Below are 6,000 nucleotides of genomic sequence, written 5' to 3' on the forward strand. Positions count from 1 at the left end.
TACTGTGTGAAAGACTAAAGCCCACCGTCAACAAACTGATTGGACCTTATCAGTGTGGCTTTAGACCTGGAAAATCGACAACTGACCAGATATTCACCATGCGCCAAATTTTGGAGAAGACCCGTGAAAAGAGGATCGACACACACCACCTTTTTGTCGATTTTAAAGCTGCTTTCGACAGCACGAAAAGGAGCTGCCTTTACGCCGCGATGTCTGAATTTGGTATCCCCGCAAAACTAATACGGCTGTGTAAATTGACGCTGAGCAACACCAAAAGCTCCGTCATGATTGGGAAGGACCTCTCCGAGCCGTTCGATACCAAACGAGGTTTCAGACAAGGTGACTCACTATCGTGCGACTTCTTTAACCTGATGCTGGAAAAAATTATAAGAGCTGCAGAGCTAAACCGAGAAGGTACAATCTTCTACAAGAGTGTACAGCTCCTGGCGTACGCCGATGATATTGATATCATCGGAAGCAACAACCGCGCCGTTTGTTCTGCTTTTTCCCGCATGGATAAGGAGGCGAAGCGAATGGGTCTGGAGGTGAATGAGGACAAGACGAAATATCTCCTGTCATCAAGCAAACAGTCGGCGCATTCGCGTCTTGGCTCCCACGTCACTGTTGACAGTCATAACTTCGAGGTCGTAGATAATTTCGTATACCTGGGAACCAGCATCAACAACACGAACAATGTCAGCCTCGAAATCCAGCGCAGAATAACTCTTGCCAACAGGTGCTACTTTGGACTGAGTAGGCAATTGAACAGTAAAGTCCTCTCTCGACGAACCAAAATCAAGCTCTACAAGTCGCTTATCATTCCCGTCCTGCTCTACGGTGCAGAAGCTTGGACGATGTCAACATCAGATGAGACGACACTAGGAGTTTTCGAGAGGAAAATTTTGCGCAAGATTTATGGTCCTCAGAACATTGGCAACGGCGAATACCGCAGACGATGGAACGATGAGCTGTGCGAGTTATACGACGACATTGACATAGACAGCGGCTACGCTGGCTAGGTCATGTTGTCCGAATGGACGAAAACACTCCAGCACTGAAAGTGTTCGATGCAGTACCCGCCGGAGGAAGCCGAGGAAGGGGAAGGCCTCCACTCCGTTGGAGGGACCAGGTGGAGAGCGACCTGGTTAAGCTTGGGATCTCCAACTGGCGCCGATCTGCGAAGGAGAGAGAGAGGTGGCGCACTATCGTCGATTCGGCTATAACCGGCTAATCGGTTGCAACGCCAATCACATACATACATACATACATACAAATGGAAACAATACACATTTACTTGGTAAACGCCGCTATTAAAGCCATTTTTTACGAAATGAACTCCACACAATATGAAGAAATTTATAACACATTCAGCTGTTTGCCGATTGTCATTTTTGACAATTGCATAACGCTAACAGTGTTGTAAAATGAATAAAGGAAAGAACAAAGTACACAGTAAAAAAATCTCTGGCTTGTTTACATTATTTTTCTCATCACCTAGGTGTACTTGGGTTGTGTCTAACGGTTTTTATACTCACGCAACAAAGTTGCTACTAGAGTTTATTATTTATTGTTTTTTTCGCCTAACGGTTGTTTGTGTCACACAGAAATAAGAGAGTTAGAAAAATGGTTATATATACATAAATTATTAGAAAGACGAGTGGAGGTGATATAAGAATGTCAAGCGATAACTTGAGTAAAAATTTAGATATCGTAATGAAACTTGGTACACATATTCCTTGGCACCAGGAGAATGTTGTTATTACAAATGGGCGAATGGGCCACTGGCACGCCCACAATATTGCGAGAAGCGTAAACATATAAAGTATCATAACTAAGCCATAAATAAAGTTATAAAAGAAAATTTGGTGCAAAGGATCGCACTGGAAAGAGGCATATTGAAGGTATTTTTTGTAAAAGTGGGCGTGGCCCCGCCCAAAACTAAGATTTTGTACATACCTCGTAAACTACTAAAGCTATATCAACCAAATTCTCGACAGTCGTTCCTTTTAGCCATTTCCTTATAGATTCTAAAAATGGAGGACATCGGGTTGTAACCACGCTCACCTCCCATACAAAGGATACATTGAAAATGACTAAAAGTGCTTTAATTCACTAAAGAAAACCACCAGAAACGTTAAATTTCATGATGACGATGGTACAGAAGGATTGAACTCAAATTAGTATACAAAATTGTATATGGGCGTGGCCCACTTATGGGTCAAAAACCATATCTATGAAACTACTATATGGATCATGAGGATCTCAGTGCTTCTTATAAATTTTTTTACTGAAAAGATAGCTAAGTCTCTCAGATATTTTGAAGAGATTCAGAGGGAATATTTTTCATTTAATAATAAGTCTCCGTGCCAAAAATGAGTGAACTCGGGTTATAACTTCCTCTAGCTCCCATTTACTTAATAATAGGGTTTTCAAACTGTCAATGGTTTTTATAACGTATTTATGCCAAATTTTTGGGTCAAATTGTTTGTTACTTTAATAAAATTAAATAAATAAATTGCGCCAGTATAAAATGTTCGTTGCCACCCGAACTTAGCCCTTCCTTACTTGTTTTGCTACTATTTTGGTAACTAATGTGTTGGGTTAGTATTTAATCTTAACAAGTAAGGAAGGGCTAAGTTCGGGTGTAACCGAACATTTTATACTCTCGCAATTTATTTATTTAATTTTATTTATATTATATAATACACAATTTGACCCACATATTCGTCATATATATTGTATAAAGTCCATTGAAAGTTGGAAACCATAATATTAGGTTAGAAGCACCGACGTCCTCGTGTTCGACATATGGGGCCTTAAAAACCTATGGTCCGATTTCGGCGATTTTTAGAATGAGGCTGCCACACTATTAACATAGTATTTGTGCAAAGTTCTGCACCGATATCTTCACTAGTGCTTACTTTATATATTGTAAAGTAAACGATTCAGATTGTCTTCAAAGTTCTGGTATATAGGAAGTAGGCGTGGTTGTGAAGCGATTTGGCCTATTTTCACAGCATATCATTGGGATGTAAGGAAACTATTACAAACCAAGTTTCATTGAAATCGGTCCAGTAGTTCCTGAGATATGGTTTTTGACCCATAAGTGGGCGATGCCACGCCCATTTTCCATTTTGTAAAAAATTCGTTAGTGAGTTAACCCACTTTTAGTAATTTTCAACCTAACTTTTGTATGGGAGGTGGGTGTGGTTATGATCCGATTTTTTTCGTTTTTGGACTGTATTAGGAAGTGGCTAAAAAAACGACTGCAGAAAGTTTGGTTTATATATCTCTATTGGTTTGCGAGATATGTACAAAAAACTTAGTAGGGGGCGGGGCCACGCCCACTTACCCAAAAAAATTACATCCAAATATGCCCCTTCATAGTGCGATCCTTCATACCAAATTTTATTTCCATAGCTTTATTTATGACTTAGTTATGGCACTTTATGTGTTTTCGGTTTTCGCCATTTTGTGGGCGTGGCAGTGGTCCGATTTTGCTCATTTTCGAAAGCAACCTTCCTATGGTGCCAAGAAATAAGTGTGCCAAGTTTCATCAAGATATCTTAATTTTTACTCAAGTTACAGCTTGCACAGACGGACGGACGGACGGACGGACAGACAGACATTCGGATTTGAACTCCACTCTTCACCCTGATCACTTTGGTATATATAACCCTATATCTAACTCGTTTAGTTTTGGGTGTTACAAACAACCGTTATGTGAACAAAACTATAATACTCTCTTTAGCAACATTTGTTGCGAGAGTATAAAAAAAATTGAGTAGCCTGATAAAAAACTCTTAAATAAATATTACATAAAGCAATCTTTTCATTATTATTGGGGGTACATATTTTATATTATTTCGCATCTTTATTCAATTTTAATTTTTAAGTACAAGGGTATAATGCATATACCTCTATAAAAAATACCTCTAATAATCTATCTCAACGAGTCTAATGCACGTCAGTTGCCTATAATAAGGACGAGGATGAAAATTCGATATTCGTATGTGAAGAATAGCGGAGTTACTCTCAAGTCCATAAATAATAATTCCTTTCCTTACGGAGATACACATATTTCTTCTTCTTGACTGGCGTAGGCACCGTTTACGCGGTTATAGCCTAGTTTACAACAGCGCGTCATTAATTCTTCATTTTGGCAATTTGGCGCCAATTGGTAATACTAAGTGGCAGGTCCTTCACCATCCGGTCCTTCCAACGGATTGGAGGCGTTCCTCTTCCTCGGCTTCCACCAGCGGGTACTGAATTGAACACTTTCAAAGCTGAAGCCCCTACGTCCATTCGAACAACATGACCTAGCCAGCGCAACCGCTGTCTTTTTATTCGCTGAACTATGTCAATGTCGTCGAATAACACATACATTCCTTCCTCTGCGGTATTCGCATGATGAGGGAATGGTGAGGGACTTGTAGAGTTTGGTTGTTGTTCGTCGATAGACTTACTTTTCCATTCCCTACTCAGTCCGGAGTTCAATTCCCTAGTCAGCCCGGATGACAATTGAAATTTTTCGAAGGATGTTGGTGCTACCAATTTGGGCTGACCTTCACAAAGTTAATATTTAAACAAGAAAAAACGTTAACTTCGGCTGTATCGAAGCTAATATACCCTTCACAGGTGCATTTCTAGTAACTATGTGTTTAAGCTAATCTAAAGACGTAAGAAAAAGTAAGTAAAAAAAAAAGAAAACATCTGAACAATTTTTTCGGAGATTAAATTATTTCTATGAGCAATAACTCACACCAAATTTCGTGAAGATATGTAGCAAAATGCGGAAGTTTTCCATACAAGCCATTGATTCCGAGCGTTCAGTTTGTATGGCTGCTATATGATATAGTGTTCCGATATCGGCAGTTCCGACAAATGAGCAGCTTCTTGAAGAGAAAATAACATCTGAAAAATTTCAAAACGATATCTTAACAAGTAAGGAAAGGCTAAGTTCGGGTGTAACCGAACATTTTATACTCTTGCAATTTATTGAAGAAATTTTATTAAGATAACGCACAAATTTACCCATAAATTCGGCATAAAGTTTAACAGAATAACGAAAATCGTCCTATATAGTGTATGAGGGCTGAGGTAATTCCTGAACCGATTTCATTCAATTTCACCAGCAAGGTACACTATATCCAATAATATACGCTCACTTAATTTTGCTAAGATATATCACATATTAACCAATACATATATGCGTAATAAAGCCCAACGAATTTTTGAAAAACCTTTAATTAGGTATATGGGAGCTAGGGGATGATATTTTTGCAAAACCTATAATTATGTATATGGGAGCTAAGAGATGTTGTGACCCGATTTTAATAATTTTTGGAACAGAGACACACTATTGGAAGAAAACAATTTCCTCTGAATTACATTAAATTAGTTGAGAGATTTACCCATATTTTCGGTTAAAATTTAACCTTAGGCGCTGAGTTCAACACGTTCGATATCTGGGGCCTTTCATTTTTTCACAAGTGATGCCACAGATCATATACTGTATTTGTGTAAAGTTTTATTTCGCTATCATCATTGGTTCCTAATGTATATGTTATAAAGTGAAGGATTCAGATGGAATTCAAAAGTGAGTTATAAAGAAAGTAGTCGTGGTTGTGAACCGATTTCATCCATTTTCCACACATGTCATCAGGGTGTCAATAAAATATTATATACCGAATTTCATTGAAATCTGTCGAGTAGTTCCTGAGATTGCTTTTTGACCCATAAGTGGGCGATACCACGCCCATTTCCCATTTTGTAAAAAGATCTGAGTGCAGCTTCCTTCTGCTATCATTTCTGTGAAATTTTGTGATTCTGACGTTTCTCGTTAGTGAGTTAACGCACTTTTAGTCATTTTCAACCTAACCTTTGTATGGGAGGTGGGCGTGGTTATTATCCGATTTCTTTCATTTTTGGACTGTATAAGGAAACGGCGAAAAGAAATGACTGCAGAAAGTTTGGTTTATATAGCTTTATTGGTTTGCA

The sequence above is a fragment of the Zeugodacus cucurbitae genome, chromosome 2 (assembly GCF_028554725.1).
Source record: "Zeugodacus cucurbitae isolate PBARC_wt_2022May chromosome 2, idZeuCucr1.2, whole genome shotgun sequence".
Classification (NCBI taxonomy): domain Eukaryota; kingdom Metazoa; phylum Arthropoda; class Insecta; order Diptera; family Tephritidae; genus Zeugodacus; species Zeugodacus cucurbitae.